The sequence below is a fragment of the Nerophis ophidion genome, linkage group LG05 (assembly GCF_033978795.1).
Source record: "Nerophis ophidion isolate RoL-2023_Sa linkage group LG05, RoL_Noph_v1.0, whole genome shotgun sequence".
Taxonomy (NCBI): Eukaryota; Metazoa; Chordata; class Actinopteri; order Syngnathiformes; family Syngnathidae; genus Nerophis; species Nerophis ophidion.
This window is the reverse complement of record NC_084615.1, coordinates 44,804,143-44,821,943: the sequence shown is the minus strand read 5'-3', so window position 1 is coordinate 44,821,943 and position 17,801 is coordinate 44,804,143. Positions and strand designations below refer to the sequence as shown.

General features: G+C 38.8%; 1 protein-coding gene across 3 annotated transcripts in view; it reads right to left on the bottom strand.

The window, feature by feature from the left end:
* LOC133553162 (bromo adjacent homology domain-containing 1 protein) overlaps nucleotides 1-17,801 on the bottom strand; it is a 71,534-nt gene that overhangs the window by 20,415 nt on the left and 33,318 nt on the right. The window contains exons 1-2 of one of the 3 annotated variants that reach the window (XM_061901056.1): nucleotides 16,099-16,270; nucleotides 11,536-11,619 (exon numbers count right to left, since the gene is read on the bottom strand). The exons of 1 other annotated variant lie outside the window; for it this stretch is intronic. The gene's annotated coding sequence lies outside the window, so the exon portion shown is untranslated. Of the gene's footprint in view, nucleotides 1-11,535; nucleotides 11,620-16,098; nucleotides 16,271-17,801 lie in introns of those variants that run through there. One more of the 3 variants, XM_061901053.1, reaches the window with a different exon arrangement.

The following is a 17,801-nucleotide window of genomic DNA, read 5'->3' as shown; positions in this document are numbered from 1 at the left end:
CATTGTTCTGAGCAGATGCATGTTGCTTCCATGTTTTATCAGCAATCTTTTGTTTAGTTGTTTTTTTGTCAGATACAAAAATGTTGTTTTAATTTTCTGATCCAATGTTTCTGTGACGTCTTCGTGGCATCGTGCGCTAGGGGTGCTTCTTCCAAGATGCAGTCGGGCAATCACACAGGGTACAGGTAAGAAAACAGATTCATTTAACTAAAAAACAGGCTAATAACAAAAACACTGGTGCTAAGGAAAAAGGCAAACAAATCTCTACTAGCGAGTGAGCTAGGGAAACAGAAGGTGGCTAAGCGCGGAAGCATTAGCAAGTAAACATGTAGAAAACAAAGAGGCTAGGCGTGAAAACTAGTGAGTACAAAACGGATTATTACCGAAGTCAGGAGTCACGAAGACATCGAAAGGCATGTAGCAAACTTGATGAGACCAGGACGAGTAAATGAAACAGGTCGGTTAATATAGAGTCACTAATCAAAACCAGGTGTGCAAACAAAGGCAGGTGAACAAATCAAGTCGCCATGGTGACAAAAACAAACCAGGAAATGCACAAACTAAGACTCGGAAGCGTCTATGAATCAAGAAGATAAACACAAATGACTCAAAACCAAATAATGTAAGATCCGAGCGGCGGATCTTAACAGCTTCTCAAAACCAGATTTTCAAACAAAACAGAGATGATCATACAAAGTACGTTTTTATGGAGGATAGTCCGTGTGCGATACTTCAAATACAAATCAAGACTCCAAATGTTTTATTTTATCAAAACAAGTAAACAAAACCAAGAATTATTTGATTTTTTTTTTTTTACAAAGGGAAAATACTACCTCCTTTTTCTGTTATCATCTTAATGAGCAATCTGTATCAAATATTATTACAGCATATGAATTTAGGTAAGCAAAAAATCCTTGCTCACCTGGTCACTGGTGTGCCAAGACTGAGAGAGACAAAGTTGGATGTAAATAAGAGTTCTCTTTTTTATTATTCTTTCATTTCATTCTGTTATTTAATAGTTCTGTCTATTTCAAATGTCCTTCATGTGGTCTGTGTACACCGTGACAGTCCTATGAGTTAACCTAGGTATATTTTAAGTACAAAATCTGACAATATTATAATTTAAAAAAAAACTTGGCTATCATCACTGTAGGAACGCAACTCGTTCATTGTTGGAGAGACAAGCGAATATTGCACAAAAAAAGGTATCTTCAAAACACTATTTTATTCAAGATATGTAAATAGGAGGTCCCCACTCCATCTCTATTTCAGTTTGGGGGTCCTTTCGCCTGGGAAACATTTAAGAGCCTTGCTTTAGTGTACAGTGATATCCCACTAATCTCTACATTCGACCTGTACAGTACTTCTAAAGCATAGTGAGGTTTAGCACCAAGCTAGTCAAGCCTACACATCAGCATGGCTAAACCATGTCACACAGGATTAACAAGGACACGCTGACAACAGTTGTGACAGCGTGAACCCCCTCGTCTCTACTTATAGATAATGAACCAACGGATGCAAAAAAGTTAATGACACTGACAAGGAGGAAGATGCCTCACTTTGTTATACATAACATCCCAATAATGCCAGTTTATATATCTAAATCAGTATCACCTTTTCATTTCAACCATCATAAACTGTGATTTTAACAATATCAAACTGTTGCCAACAATTTAGCATTCACACGCATAAAAATAAGTCAGCCTCTGCTAATAGGAAATACTAGAAGCAATTAGTCTTAAATGTAATGTCTCAAATGTGATGATGAATGACGAAAAATATTTGCAAAAATTGTTCACCTTTGAGATATGCCTCATGTTCTCATTTGGTGAACATTGATTGATGTCATACAAGTATCAAAATAAAATAACCACTCCTCGTTATAAAAACACACAGGGCCTGATTTACTGAGATCCAAATACCAACGGGCTAAACAGTGTGAGCAATCTATTAAATAGCATATTAGTGGACATGTTGTGTGCAATTTACCAAGACTGCGTGTGCAATTGAGAAGTAGTCCAGACCGCCTTATTTAAATGAGGATTTTGCGTCTACTATATGGAGCATCACCACAGAGACACTCTCAGTTACTGCACATTCATGTTATCTTGTTCCTTCCTACCTGTAGAGTTTTGCTATTGTCAAATATGCAGGAGACATGAACTACTTTTTAGAAGCAGTCGTGCGGTGCATCTACATTAAAACCACTTTTTTTTTTTACCGCGCTGTATTTAATCTGGCTCAAGACAAAAAAAAAATGCATACTTTGATACGTTTTTTTCATGCGAAATAAACGACTGCCATTAAAAAAATATTTAATGACATTTTTCTACCACTTGTCCCTTTTGGGGTCGCGGGGGGTGCTGGAGCCTATCTCAGCCGCATTCGGCCAGAAGGCGGAGTACACCCTGGACAAGTCGCCACTTCATTACGGGGCCAACACAGACAGACAGACAGACAACATTCATAAATAAATAAATGATAACTGGGTTATACTTGTATAGCGCTTTTCTACCTTCAAGGTACTCAAAGCGCTTTGACACTACTTCCACATTTACCCATTCACACACACATTCACACACTGATGGAGGGAGCTGCCATGCAAGGCGCTAACCGGCACCCATCAGGAGCAAGGGTGAAGTGTCTTGCTCAGAACACAACGGACGTGACGAGGTTGGTAGTAGGTGGGGATTGAACCAGGGACCCACGGGTTGCGCACGGCCACTCTTTCACTGCGCCACGCCGTCCCTCACACTCACATTCACACACTAGGGCCAATTTAGTGTTGTCAATCAACCTATCGCAAGACGCATCAATTGACTTTGTATTAGTACTGTAAGTCCTAAATCCTCTTGCAGCTACAAAATTATAAAATGATGCAGCTGAATAAACAATATCTATTATTCTTTTTTTTACTCCTGACCGTCCAGATAGTTGACAAACACACATTAGGACGGAGGCTTCTCGTCTGTCAATTATATGTCTGTGCAGCGTGAGCAATGATTTGCCATTTGTCAGTTAGCACGTTCTTCTCACATGTGCTAAATAAAACACAAAATAGTTCTCACAAAATGGTGGTGAGTGTTGATAAATCACATTGTGCGTCTAAATAATGATATTCGCATTTTCTCCTCCCAGTATTGTGGCAGTTTTGATGATCAGCATATATCTTGCATATTGATGAACAGACGCAAAATGGATCGCACGCCTTACTCTCCTTACTTAACAGACGCAATCCACTTTGCACACATTTAGTAGTTCAGCTTTGCATGTGCTATCAAGTAATCCACAGTGGAACACACTCAAGGTGACGATTTGGGTGAAGTTGACCGTATGGCTTTCAATTTATGTTCAGAGGGCTCTGTTAAAAAAATATTTAGAAGGCCATAAACAGTTTAAAATATGAAAACATTAATTTTATTTATAACACTTGGTCTACCTTGGTCAGGTCTAGAAAATAATGTGTCGCGATAGATTAGGGACGACTTTACGTTTTTTTTCTCCATTCTTGATTGCCATGCAAGTGTAAAAATAACTTCTGCTCATAGTCAAACCTAAAAGCAATGAAGCAGTCTTACATTAATGATGAATGGCCAAAGTGTGTAAGATTGTCATACAAGTAAAAAACTAATCAACCAATATTTAAAATGAAAGAAAGAAAATAAGTATATAGAAATGTTGAAGGATTTCAAGATGTTATAATTTATAATTATAATTTATAATGACATTTATTAAACATACAAAATAGTCAGCACTTCAATCCTATCATGCTTCTAGCTATTTCCATCCAGCTTGTTCCTGCACATTTCCACACATTTGCCAATACCTATTTGCTACACTAGCTATGTAATATGGTTTTGTTGCAATTTACCAGGCTGCTGTTGAGCAGTGTGGAATATAATGTAAAATACTGTCATGTAAAGCGCTGCGGAGATTACATCTCGTGCCGTAGCGCTCTTGCCGTGCAGCAATTTGGCTCTCTTAAACACAGTTCAGCCGACTGTTCCAGGAAGTGGATGAATGAGCCAGCACTAAACGCCTTGAAAACAGCAGGCGTGCTCTTGCCCAAAAGAGCTGCCTACATATCACACATACTTAGTGAGCAATCCTCAAAAAAATAAACAACCGCCAGCTACTGTTACTACAACACAAATAGTCCTTTTTAGTGTCCCTATACCCGTTTTTCACAGTATTGCCGGGATGTGCACCTCCATGGAAACGGCACAGTCAGAGGAACCAAAAATAACCGACGTACTGCAGAAAACGCTCTGAAAATGATCAGAAACACTAACAAAACAAACTGTTCACTTTAACTCTCCAGCTATTTAAACAAAAAAACATTACACACCGGCACAATCTAATGAGATTCAACACAAACAATCTGCCAGATAATGCTCATCTAAAAACAAATTTTAGATGATATCAGCTTGCATGTAAAATGTGTGATCTAATCTCCAATACATGCAGTCCTGCAGCATGTTTACATCTTACCAGTTAACAACTAAATGTCCTCCAGTAAGCACACAAGGTTGGTCTTTTCTTTTTTTTTAGTCGAGTCATTTACAATAAGTAAACACGGTGGGCTGTAGGCTACTACGAGCTAGCAGCTACACAACAGCTTAGCACACAATCGCTTACAAGCTAGACATACATAATTAGTGTCCTTAATTAAAAAATATTGCAGTCTGAAATGTTACATTTATTTTTTTCAATACAAAGTCTCCAAGGCAGAAACGTATTAGAATGTTACGGTAACAAATGTGTCAGCATCATTCAACTTACTGCATCATGAACCTAATTTAATGAATTATTGGGTCTACTTGGTGTCGCCAAAAAACTTCAACTTTAGACGGCATAAGTCTGTCATAAGTTTAGTGTTTTTCATAGCTCCCATGACTCTGTGAGCCTTTTCTAACACTAAAAAAATAATAAAAATATGTACTATGATTTGTGCTGACATTGTATCAGGTTAATATTAAAGGCTCCAATATCGAATTCATATCGGAAGTGGAAAAAGGCGTATCGGGTCACCCTTAGTTCCTTTTATATAAAAGACTGTATATAATATATTCTTAAATGTGTGCAAAGATTTGCAGGAAACTTACAAGTCCTTGCAGCAGTCCCTCCAAAATCATGTAAAATTCTAATGACTATACTAGCCCCTAAATAAAGTATATTGCTATAAAATATTGTTCACTTTAACTTTACAGATCTTAAGAAACACACCATAGACCACCTGTATAATCCAACAAGATCCAATACACGAATTACAACACTTATCCAAAATTGCATCACAAAAAAATCAACAACACACAACTGCCAGGTCTAAGCAAAGTCACTTAATAGTGCACTTTACATAATAAAATACAAATATTCATTAAAAAAAAAGCAAGAATCCCAAGTCCCCCCAAATAAATGACATTATTAAGACACACCAAGCTGTATTTCTGTATAGATTGATCACTTTAACCCTACAGATCTTTGAAGTGACACCATTAAATGTATAAACTAATAAGATGCAACACAAAAATGTTGCCTTTGCAAAAACAATCATTGTCGGTTATTACTATTGTGTTAGTTGATTCTGCACTCCATCATACTGACAGCTGTTTCTAATATTTGAACTGCCTCAAAGTGACTGTTTGGAATCTTAAGCCTCGGCTTACAGCAGGGGTGTCCAAAGTGTGGCCCGGGGGCCATTTGTGGCCCGCAACTCAAGTTTTTTTTGGCCCGCAGCATATTGTTGAAATAAAATCCGACAAAAAACAGTAAAAATGTTAATAAGAAATACGAAAATATGGTAGCTAATTTTAATACTAATAATTAATATGAAGCAGAAACATTGTTTTGTCTGTAAATGTATCTCTGTTTTAGATACTTTTTTTTTTTACAAAATAAAATTTCAAAACAGCCCCCGCATGCCACTTTGACTCGTCAGTGGAAAAAGTTTGGACATCCCTGGCTTAAAGGACGCTAAAGTGTTGTAAGCATTATATCCCGCTCTCTTTCGGCTTTGAGCATGTAAACCACAGCCCACGTAACACGTGTTATGTTTGTTGTCAGTTTATTAGGGCGTTTTGTTTGTTAAGTTTAGCTACTAGCTAGCAGGAGAACTAAAAAGCGAAAACTACTAGTGACTGACATTTAAATAATTGATTTTTGCAAGGACTTACTCCCTAATGTAAATGATAACAAAAAAAAAACACCAAAAAAAGGAATATAAAAAAATATATCAATTTAATCACTTTTGTATTGTTGGTATACTAATTTTGTTGACTAAAAATGTTCGTCTTTGTTATTGTTATTGTCAACGACCTATTTTCCCTTGACAAAATTAAGATGATAATGAATGAAAACAAATGCAGACTAAAACAATAATAATTATTATTTTTATAAATGTGCAATTTACATCCATCCATCCATCTTATTTCGCTTATCCATGGTTGGGTCGCGGGGGCAGAAGTCTAAGTAGAGAAGCCCAGACTTCCCTCTCCCCAACCACTTCGTCCAGCTCAATTAACGAATTAAAACAAGACAAAAATGTTGACAGAGACAAAATCCAATAATATTTAATTTTGTCTATCACATTTAATTTTGTCTTTAGGAGGGTCGGATAAAATAGCCAATCACAGTTACATGCGAGAGAGGGGTGGGTAGAAAAGCACAACGGTTATCCAATGAGAATTACAAACGCCGTTTCCGTATGAGTTGGGAAATTGTGTTAGATGTATAAATAAACACAATACATCCATCCATCCATTTTGTACCGCTTATTCCCTTTGGGGTCGTGGGTGGCGCTGGTGCCTATCTCAGCTACAATCAGGCGGAAGGTGGTGTACCCCCTGGACAAGTCGCCACCTCATCACTGGGCCAACACAGATAGACAACATTCACACACTAAACGGAATACAATGATTTGCAAATCATTTTCAACCCATATTCAGTTGAATATGCTACAAAGACAACATATTTGATGTTAAAACTGATAAACATTTTTTTTTTTGCAAATAATCATTAACTTTAGAATTTGATGCCAGTAACACGTGACAAAGAAGTTGGGAAAGGTGGCAGTAAAAACTGATTAAGTTGAGGAATGCTCATCAAACACTTTTTTGGAACATCCCACAGGTGTGCAGGCTAATTGGGAACAGGTGGGTGTCCTGATTGGGTATGAAAGCAGCTTCCATGAAATGTTAAGTAATTCACAAACAAAAATGGGGCGAGGGTCACCAATTTGTAAGCAAATTGTCGAACAGTTTTAGAACAACATTTCTCAACGAGCTATTGCAAGGAATTTAGGGATTTTACCTTCTACGGTCCGTAAAATCATCAAAAGGTTCAGAGAATCTGGAGAAATCACTGCACGTAAGCGATGATATTACAGACCTTTGAGCCCTCAGGCTGTACTGCATCAAAAACCAACATCAGTGTGTAAAGGATATCACCACCATCAGAAACACTTCATAAAACCACTGTCAGTAATTACAGTTGGTCGCTACATCTCTAAGTGCAAGTTAAAACTCTACTATGCAAAGCGAAAGCCATTTATCAAAAACACCCAGGAATGCCGCCGGTTTCGCTGGGCCCGTTCTCATCTCAGATGGACTGATGCAAAGTGGAAACTTTTTCTGTGGTCTGATGAGTCCACATTTCAAATTATATTTGGAAACTGTGGACGTGGTGTCCACCAGAAAAATCAGGAAAATAACCATCTGTATTGTTATAGGCGCAAAGTTCAAAAGCCAGCATCTGTGATGGTATGGGGGTGTATTAGTGTCCAAGGCATGGGTAACTTACACATCTGTGAAGGCACCACTAATGTTGAATGGTCCATACAGGTTTTGGAGCAACATATGTTGTCATCCAAGCAACGTTATCATGGACGCCCCAGCTTATTTCAGCAAAAGAATGCCAAGCCACGTGTTACAACAGCGTGGTTTCGTAGTAAAAGAGTGCGGGTACTTTCCTGGCCCGCCTGCAGTCCAGACATGTCTCCCATCGAAAATGTGTGGCGCATTATGAAGCGTAAAATACGACAAGAAGACCCCGGACTGTTGAACAACTTAAGCGGTACATCAAGCAAGCATGGTAAAGAATTCCACTTTCAAAGCTTCAACAATTAGTTTCCTCAGTTCCCAAACGTTTATTGAGTGTTGTTAAAAGAAAAGGTGATGTACAGTAACACAGTGGTGAAAATGCCCTCTCCCAACTACTTCGGCACGTGTTGCAGCCATGAAATTCTAAGTTAATTATTATTTGCAAAAAAAAAACAAAGTTTATGAGTTTGAACATCAAATATCTTGTCTTTGTAGTGCATTCAATTGAATATGGGTTGAAAAGGATTTGCAAATCATTGTATTTCGTTTGTATTTACATCTAACACAATTTCCCAACTCATATGGAAACGGGGTTTGTAGTTTCTTTGTAAGGCACGGTGCCCTGATATTCAACCAGAAAAGCAAAAATCAATACAAGACATTAATACAATATGTCTTCTACACCGAGAAGAAAGAGAGGAGAAGACATATGGAAGCACTGCACCTTTTACGCAAAAGACAACAAAACAATTTGAAACCCTGTGGCTCCGTTTTCTTCCGCAAAAATACAACAAACTTGACGCGCCCTCTGCAGACTAAATCATCAGGACATCTACGCAACAATAGTAGGCTGAAGCTAATATTTCAAAAGGACTCATTTTACTGAGTCACTGTTATTATTTAAGACGGTAGAGCAGGAGCAAGACAGCTTACTTTACCACATGTCCTAAAATAAATACTTAAAAACAAACTACTTTTGTAGTTGACCATTATGCCACGAGCTGAGCCAAGCTTACCCGCCAATATTAGGCCTGGACGATACATCGATTATATCGATAAATTCAAGTTTTTTGTTGCAGACGATTTATATTTTTAAAAACATCTTTTTTTTCCTCATTCCCCGGCATATTTTTTTGCCCCACAAGCTTTCACAGCCTCTAAGCAGAGATCCACAAGATGGCAAAACATCGCTCATGCTGATGCTAAAACGAGCGCAAGATGTTTCTTCCAAAGTCTTGCCATTATTTTAGATTTGCGGCAACAGGCATGGAACAAATCACTGCACGTTGCAAAGTCTCTTAAAAAGCCAGCAGCACAACAAACTTATTCTGCATGTGAAACGGCATCAAGCCGAGTGGGAGAAATGCAGTTCTTAAAGGTGAACAAGGGCACGACAACAACAACAAACTTCACTTAAGAAGCAGTTTACTGTTGCAAAATCATTCACACAGAGCGATAACTAAAGCAGTCGCTCTGCACATCCAAACTGGACAACTTGTACACGCGGGGTGCTGCTGCAAAACTCTTGTGGAATTCTAACGCATTTAATCATCAATAAGAAGTGTATATTGTCTTTAACATCAGTACAAACTAACAAGGAGCCCAGGATACTTCATGGAAAAGCCTGCATTTATCCGCTTACTAAAACTACATAGTCATCTCAATGTTTTACTTGTTTATGTATTTGCATACAATGTACAATACTACATTTTTATTTACTGTAGTATTTTATTCAAAACATAAGGTTTCCCTTTATTGATCTGATTGAGTTTTGTTACTAATGAATGATTATTGGTATATTTTTTGGAGTTTGATAGCATTCAATGTACAATGCTACATTTTTGTTTAAATAAGTATTTATTTCAAGACAGAGGTATTGTCTCCCATAGGAAGCTCTTAATTTATTTCTTTTAAAATGATTGCAGAAAAGTACAATTTATATCGTGTCTAAAAATAACATTATACAATTTGAATTTTGCTAAGAGTAAGATGCAGTGTCACATTGAAAGCAAAACTCATTTTGAATGACCTTTGTGATTTGTATTCATAGGTTTCTTTAAAAGGTAGGGGGGGAAATTCGAAAAAATCATAAATCTAATTGTTTAATTCATAGAGTGGCGCAGTGGGGAGAGTGGCCGTGCGCAACCCGAGCGTCTCTGGTTCAATTCCCACCTAGTACCAACCTCGTCACGTCCGTTGTGTCCTGAGCAAGACACTTCACCCTTGCTCCTGATGGGTGCTGGTTGGCGCCTTGCATGGCAGCTCCCTCCATCAGTGTGTGAATGTGTGTGTGAATGGGTAAATGTGGAAGTAGTGTCAAAGCGCTTTGAGTACCTTGAAGGTAGAAAAGCGCTATACAAGTACAACCCATTTATTTATTTACCATATCGGCCAGGCCTAGCCAATACATATCCTATAGTTCACTTTAATCGATGTTCAGCTGATGTTCTGTTCAGCTTTTAATTGCACAACTTGACAACCCATAAGAGGAAATTTGTCCATTTATCAAGCAAACACACAAAGAAATAAAGCTATCTGAGATACAGGTATATATACATGTAAGTTTTACAAGACTTGTTGCTGTACTTACACGTTACAGTGGCCAAGACGCCAAGTATTGTGCACACTCAGTGTAGTTATACACAATATAAAATAAAACTAGTTTGTTTCTTCATATGACCATAACCAAGCACACACATTTTCATGCACTGTACACTGGCATTAAAAGAGTTATTTTTTTTAACAAACTGTCGATCAGTAATATTTTTTATTGCGTCATAATTGTCTAAATAAATAGAAGAACTACTTGATAAAATGTACACATTACATTTTAATGATGGAACAGAAAATACTTACAATATTATTTAACATTATAGTAAAATATTTTTCTAAGTTATGCCCTCCAAATTGGCAAAAGTTAATGTATACAACTTTGTGTATGATGTAAAACTTAATTTTTTTAGCGGTTTTTGTAACATTTTTAATGTTATGATTTGAGCGTCAAGTACATGTTTATGTTCCGTGTCTATGTTTATGTTCCATTTCCATTATTTCCTGTTGATTAAATAAAATTATTTTAATACAAGTGTACGTGCTGCACATAATTTAATTTTACACTTCGCTCAGAGCATGTAAAAATACCTTGTACCCCACCATGCACCTTCCCAGCTCTTTTGCTTAATAAAATGGCGGACAAATCTTAGATAGGCTCCAGCACCAACCGCGACCTCAAAAGGGACAAGCGGTAGAAAATGGATGGATGACTACCACACTCTTGAATGCACTTTTGGAAATTACCATATTTCCTTGAATTTCCGCCGGGTATATAGTATGCGCCTGCCTAGAATTACTGCCGGGTCAAACTCGTTTCGCAAAATAACTAGCGCATGCTTAACATTACCGCCGGCTCAGGATTAATGCCGGGTCAAACTCGTTTTGCAAAATATTATTTTATTAGCGCATGTCTAGAATTTCTGCCGGGTCAAACTCGTTTCGCTAAATAATTAGCATATGCCTAGAATTTCCGCCGGGTCAAATTCGTCACGTCACGAGTGACACTTCCCCTGTCATCATTTTCAAAATGGAGGAGGCTGATTTCAATAATTTGAAATCGCATAAAGGGAAGACGATTAAGAGCTATTCAGTAGGATTTAAGGTCCAAGCTTTTGAATATGCTAAAAAGAACAGTGAGTAGCTATGTTTTATTGATATACAATACCTGCGCGTGTCAAATATGAGTCATTAAATGACTCCTGCCTCCTGGTGGTAGAGGGCGCTACTGATCCTTCTTGCGACCACTCGGCTGCAGAAGAAATGACAACAAGCAGCAAGAGTAAGCAGCGTGAGCATGAGGATTACATATCTAAAATAAAACCGTTTTCTAAACTGGACTTTCAATCGAAGCAGGAGGTAATAAAGGAAGATCTCCATCGAGACAGAGAGACTTTTAAAACTGAAGAAAGATAAGGAAGACTTCTATAAACAAATTATCGTTGCTTTTGATCAGAAGGTGCTGCGCATGCACTTCATTTATAAGTAAAGGTAAGACCATAATAACAATTATTTTATTAAATGTGATTTTCATGATGATATCCTTACATCACACTCAAATTTATAAGCGCAGGCCTAAATTCACCGCATGCCTTTGGTAAACGCCAGAGTGAGAAGAAGTTTTAAAATAAATAGCACATTCATGCCTTTACCGCATGCCTTTGGTAAACGCCGGAGTGAGAAGAGGTTTTAAATTAATTAGCGCCCCGGCGGCAATTCAAGGAAATACGGTAACAGAAAAAAATTCGGAGACTTTAAATAGTCTCTTAATCTGAATTGTTTCTGAAATAATGTGATGCACAATATTCAGACTTATTGAAATGCATCTGTATGTGCTAAGTTATGCTGTGTTGATTTATTATGTTGCACATAAATGGTAATAAACTTAATCGCAGCGGTACCAAGAAAACTTCAAAGATGCATTATCCTTGATACTTCATATCAGGTGTTGGGAACCTTTTTGGCTGAGAGCCATGAAAGCCAAATATTTCGAAATGTATTTCCGTGAGTACATTTAATATATTTTTTTAACACTGAATACAATTAAATGCATGCATTTTTAAGTAAGACTGACATTTTTAGAGTATAATAAGTCTCTCATTCTTTTTAATAACATTTTTATTCTGAAGCTAACCAATAATAAATAAAATACGTCTTACCATTAATGCGACTTCTTGAACTGGTGCGGTAGAAAACGGACAAATGGATTAAAAGGCATGAGAATGTTTTGTATTTTGAACGTTATTTTTAACACTGCGATTACCAGCGGAATTATTGATTATTTATCCCGTTAAGTAATTTCAGCTAAGATTTATCTGAGAGGCAGATGCAGTCATCAAAAGAGCCACAACTGACTCTAAAGCCATAGGTTCCCTACCCCTGCTTTATATTTTAGTCGACAAAATTTGATGTAATTTTAGTCGACTAAAATGTTGAGGAAATTAGTCGACTAAAACTAGACTAAAACTAAATAAAATTAGCCGACTAAAATATGACTGAAACTAAAATACATTTTTATCCAAAGACTAAAACTAAATTAAAAACTGTTGTCAAAATTGACACTGTTGTATACTGATACTTTACTAAGTAGCGATAATATCGACATCTGGATCGATCATCCCTACTTTAAATTGAAGTTTTAGCGGTTACCTTCTTGTGTCATCCTGCTCTATGTGTGTGTAGCATGCTTATCCATTCATTTTCTTCTTGACCTGCAGTAATAAAGATACTTGGAAGAAACGTTGTGTTATTTTCCACCATCGTGGTGAGGATAAGTATCTTAAAAGTAGCTTTGCATTCTGGATAGACGAGGTGTTCATTGCGGCTTTCTCTCAAATTGAAGCCGGTGTTCTGGCAAAGCATGCACCCTCCAGGAATTCATACAACTCCTGCATTTGTGTAATAAAGAATAAAGAGCATACATCCGCTTTAAAAGGAATGTTTCACATGAGTACAATCTTTAGCCATTTAAATACCGGAATCATTTAAAAAAAAAAAAAAAAAAAAAGGCAATGATTGGGCCCAATCCGATCCCACAAGGCCAGCCTTGAGCTTTTTGTGGCCCCGTTTCAGTCTTTATTACCTGTGTATATACGCAAGTGGCTTTAGGGCTGACTGCCATCTAATGAGTATTGTAATACACATCACACTTCGAAGTTTGTGCCATGTAAAGGTGAACATTGAGGTGCCATTTTATATCGAGAGGGCTTTCTAATGTTAAAAAATATATCTATTTAGAAAGTCTGTCTATGAAAATATTCAATCTATAAATAATATTTCCTACTTCACGCAAATGTATTTACCCCAGGCAGGCCCCTAACCAATCGACAGCGATAAACAAGAGTTTACTGTATTACTTAGCGACCAGAAGTGGATTGGCTATGGAGGCCTGGATGTGTGCATAAGAGACAACCAACAAAAATGCAGTTCAAGTATGTTTACGATTAGATATTAGGAAATAACTTATCAATATTTTTCAAGTTATGAAAAACATTTATTTACTTTAAATAATCATATATGATCCCGAAAAAAGGGACAAGCGGTAAAAAATGGATGGATGGAACAGAAATTCCATAAATTATTGTGTGAACTTCAAAATGGTCTGTGTGAAAATAATAATAATATAGGATTAGATATTCATAGCTCTTTTTTAAACACTCAGAGCTCTTTACTGTAAAAACATCCAACCCTCCCATTCATTTTCTACCGCTTGTCCCTTTCGGGTTAGCGGGGGGGTGCTGGAGCCTATCTCAGCTGCATTCGGGCGGTAGGCAGGGTACACCCTGGACGAGTCACCACCTCATCACAGGGCCAACACAGATAGACAGACAACATTTACACACTAGTGCCAATTGAGTGTTGCCAATCAACCTATCCCCATAGAACCCATCATTCATTCAGCCCACTGTGATGTCAGAGGCTGGATTTGTACCAGAAACCCTAAAGTTTCTGGACAGCCGCTCCACCATCTGAGCCATGCCTCTCTGTGAATATGTATTAAATCTGGCAAGCCACTGTTTGACAGGCCAAAATAAATGATTTGGCGGTCCAAATTTGGCCCACTGGTCTTACACTGGGCGTGTTTATGCCACATCTCATTAATGGTAACTGAAATAGTAATAGTAATAAATACAATCAATATGAAAAGATCAAGTTAGTATACATAAATGAATACAATTCCAATACGTTTTTCAGGTCATATTTGCACATTTCCACTTATTTTCCCCACTATTTTCAATTATTTCAGCGTCATTGTTGTGACGAGACCCTATTTTCTCAGGTTTAAGGGTTCCTACCCTCTCTGAGGGGCTATCCATCCATTCATCCATTTTCTACTGTTTGTCCCTTGCGAGGTCACGGGGGGTGCTGGAGCCTATCTCAACTGCATTCGGGCGGAAGGCGGGGTGAAACCTGGACAAGTCGCCACCTCATCGCAGGGCCAACACAGATAGACAACATTCACACTTACATTCACACACTAGTGCCAATTTAATGTTGCCAATCAACCTATCCCCATAGAACCCATCATTCATTCAGTCCACTGTGATGTCAGAGGCTGGATTTTTACCAGAAACCCTAAAGTTCCTGGAAGGCCGCTCTACAATCTGAGCCACGCCTACCTGTGAATAGGTATTAAATCTGGCAACCCACTGTTTGACAGGCCAAAACAAATGATTCGGCGGTCCAAATTTGGCCCACGGGTCCTACACCGGGCGTGTTTATGCCACGTGTCATTAATGGTAATAACTGAAATAGTAATAGTAATAAATACAATCAATATGAAAAGATCAAGTTGGTATACATAAATGAATACAATTCCAATACGTTTTTCAGGTCATATTTGCACATTTCCATTTATTTTCCTCACTATTTCCAATTATTTCAGCGTCATTGTTTTGACGAGAGCCTATTTTCTCAGGTTGAAGGGTCCCTACCCTCTCTGAGGGGCCATCCATCCATTCATCCATTTTCTAATGTTTGTCTAATTTATTTTCCCCACTATTTTCAATTATTTCTGCATTATTATTGTGCCTATTTTCTCAGGTTGAAGGGTCCCTACCCTCTCAGGGAGGCCACCCAGCTTCAACTGTGTGCAAGAAGGTCCAAGTACTAAAGCTGGCATGAAAAACTGCCAAAGGTGCTTTGGCATGTTTGCATGTCACCAATGACACGTTAGGCAGCCAACAGGAGGCGTTGGCATGTTGAGCTTGAAGGAGATTAAAAAAAAATAAGTTTTGCAAGCCTTCTTGCTTTTCTGTCTTTCGCGCACTTTGCAGCCCATGCACGTTGCAGTATTATAAATAGTAAGAATAATACTAATACAACAGGATGGTATACAATAAAGCTTGACGTCGCTTGCCCATCCGAAGAAGCCAGGTTCTAAATATGGGAGAATGGGGGAGGAAGGGAGGAATACAGTACGCTGACAGAAGCCAAATAAAAGGGCAGCCTCGCTCCCTCCTTCATGATCCGATCACATTGTCGAACCCTCATTAGTGACACAGCGCGGCGGACGTCACGACCGAACGGCCCGACAAGAAGAGACGAGGAGGAGAAGAAGGCTCCGGCCGGTGTGAGGCTCCACACCTCCCTCCTTCCTCCTCCACCGCGTCGACAAATAAATATCGCATTTTTTTAAAGAATTACATTCGCACCCTTTCCTCTTCCCCCTTCGGAACAACTTGAAGCACACACGAAGCGACGACAGCGATCGAAGCGACCAACAACTTACCGCCGCACTTCCTGCCTGCCGGGGGCCGTCGAGCGAGAGAGCGTGTGCCGGGGAGCGGAGCGAGAGAGCCGGACTGGTGCGATGGCACGGCTCGGTAAACTGGGAGAGCTGGGGAGGAGTGAAGGACGGTCGGTGTTGTGCGCGTGTGTATGTGCGTGTGCGTGCTTGCGCGTGTGCGTGTGCTTCCTGGTTGTGCTTCCACCGTTTTCAAGCGAACTTAATCCGAATCCAGACCGGTGTCGTGGCTTCTTTCCGTTGAAAGCCTCCAATGTCCAATTCATTCAACGCACACATAACTGGCAGAGCTTTCTTCACTTAAAAAAATCTATATATAACATACATATATATATATATATATATATATATATATATATTATACAAACAATAAGAATAAAACTCACTCTTAATCTCTGTTAACAGAAATTGCACTTCAATAAATATTGAACATCTTCAGTGAATTATACTGACAAAGCGCATTTCTCTAGAGACTCAAATACGCTTTATATAGAGAAACCCCTTAGCTACATTTTTAAGATACATTTAAACCAGTATGGGTGGCTCTGGTAAAAGGTGGGTTAAGAGTCTTGCCAAAGGACACAAAGGCAGTGACTCGGAATGCATGGCGGAAGAGGGAATCAAACCTGTAACCCTCAAGTTGCTGGCACGGCCGCTCTACCAACCGAGCCATGCCGCAATCTTGAAGTGCATTTTTTTTCCCAGTTAAAAGAAATGGACAAAGTGGTCTATTTTGTTGTATTTTATTTGTTTCCATCACTTTCCAACAAATTGGGCATACTTGCTCATCTTGCTCACTCTTCTCACACCAGATTTTGTTTTGCTATCATCTTTTTTTCCTCCGAATTTTTGTTATTTTGTGGTTCTTCTCACCAGCGACTAGCAAGGCTTTGTCCGTGCATCCTGTGTGTAAACTAGCGGTCCCACCTCCATACACAGAGACAAAGTCTGTGGAAGACTGACATTAGGATTCACTCTGTTCATTTAATTCTGTTATTAAATAAACACGCTCTGGTTTTGAAAGCGGCTTCACCGTGGCAGAGGGGTTAGTGCGTCTGCCTCACAATACGAAGGTCCTGCAATCCTGGGTTCAAATCCAGGCTCGGGACCTTTCTGTGTGGAGTTTGCATGTTCTCCCCGTGAATGCGTGGGTTCCCTCCGGGTACTCCGGCTTCCTCCCACTTCCAAAGACATGCACCTGGGGATAGGTTGATTGGCAACACTAAATTGGCCCTAGTGTGTGAATGTGAGTGTGAATGTTGTCTGTCTATCTGTGTTGGCCCTGCGATGAGGAGGCGACTTGTCCAGGGTGTACCCCGCCTTCCGCCCGATTGTAGCTGAGATAGGCGCCAGCGCCCCCGAAAGGGACTAAGCGGTAGAAAATGGATGGATGGATGGTTTTGAAAGCGATGCACAGAGTGAACCCTCTTGTGCGCTGTTTAGAAGCAATGAAGAAAACAAACAAAGGAAAATGGCAATTTACCAATGACAGCAAGGTGTTTGAATTAATTTTAATTTAATGTCTGAATAACTGATTGGGCCCAAGTCTAAAGGGCACTATTCCGAACTACACAACTGACCTTATGTACATGTGCAGTCCAGTTCAAATTATTAAGCACAACAAGCAAGTGTGCTGTTTATCAAGTAGCGGAGATTACAAAGCCAAATTATTTGTGTCAAATAGGTAA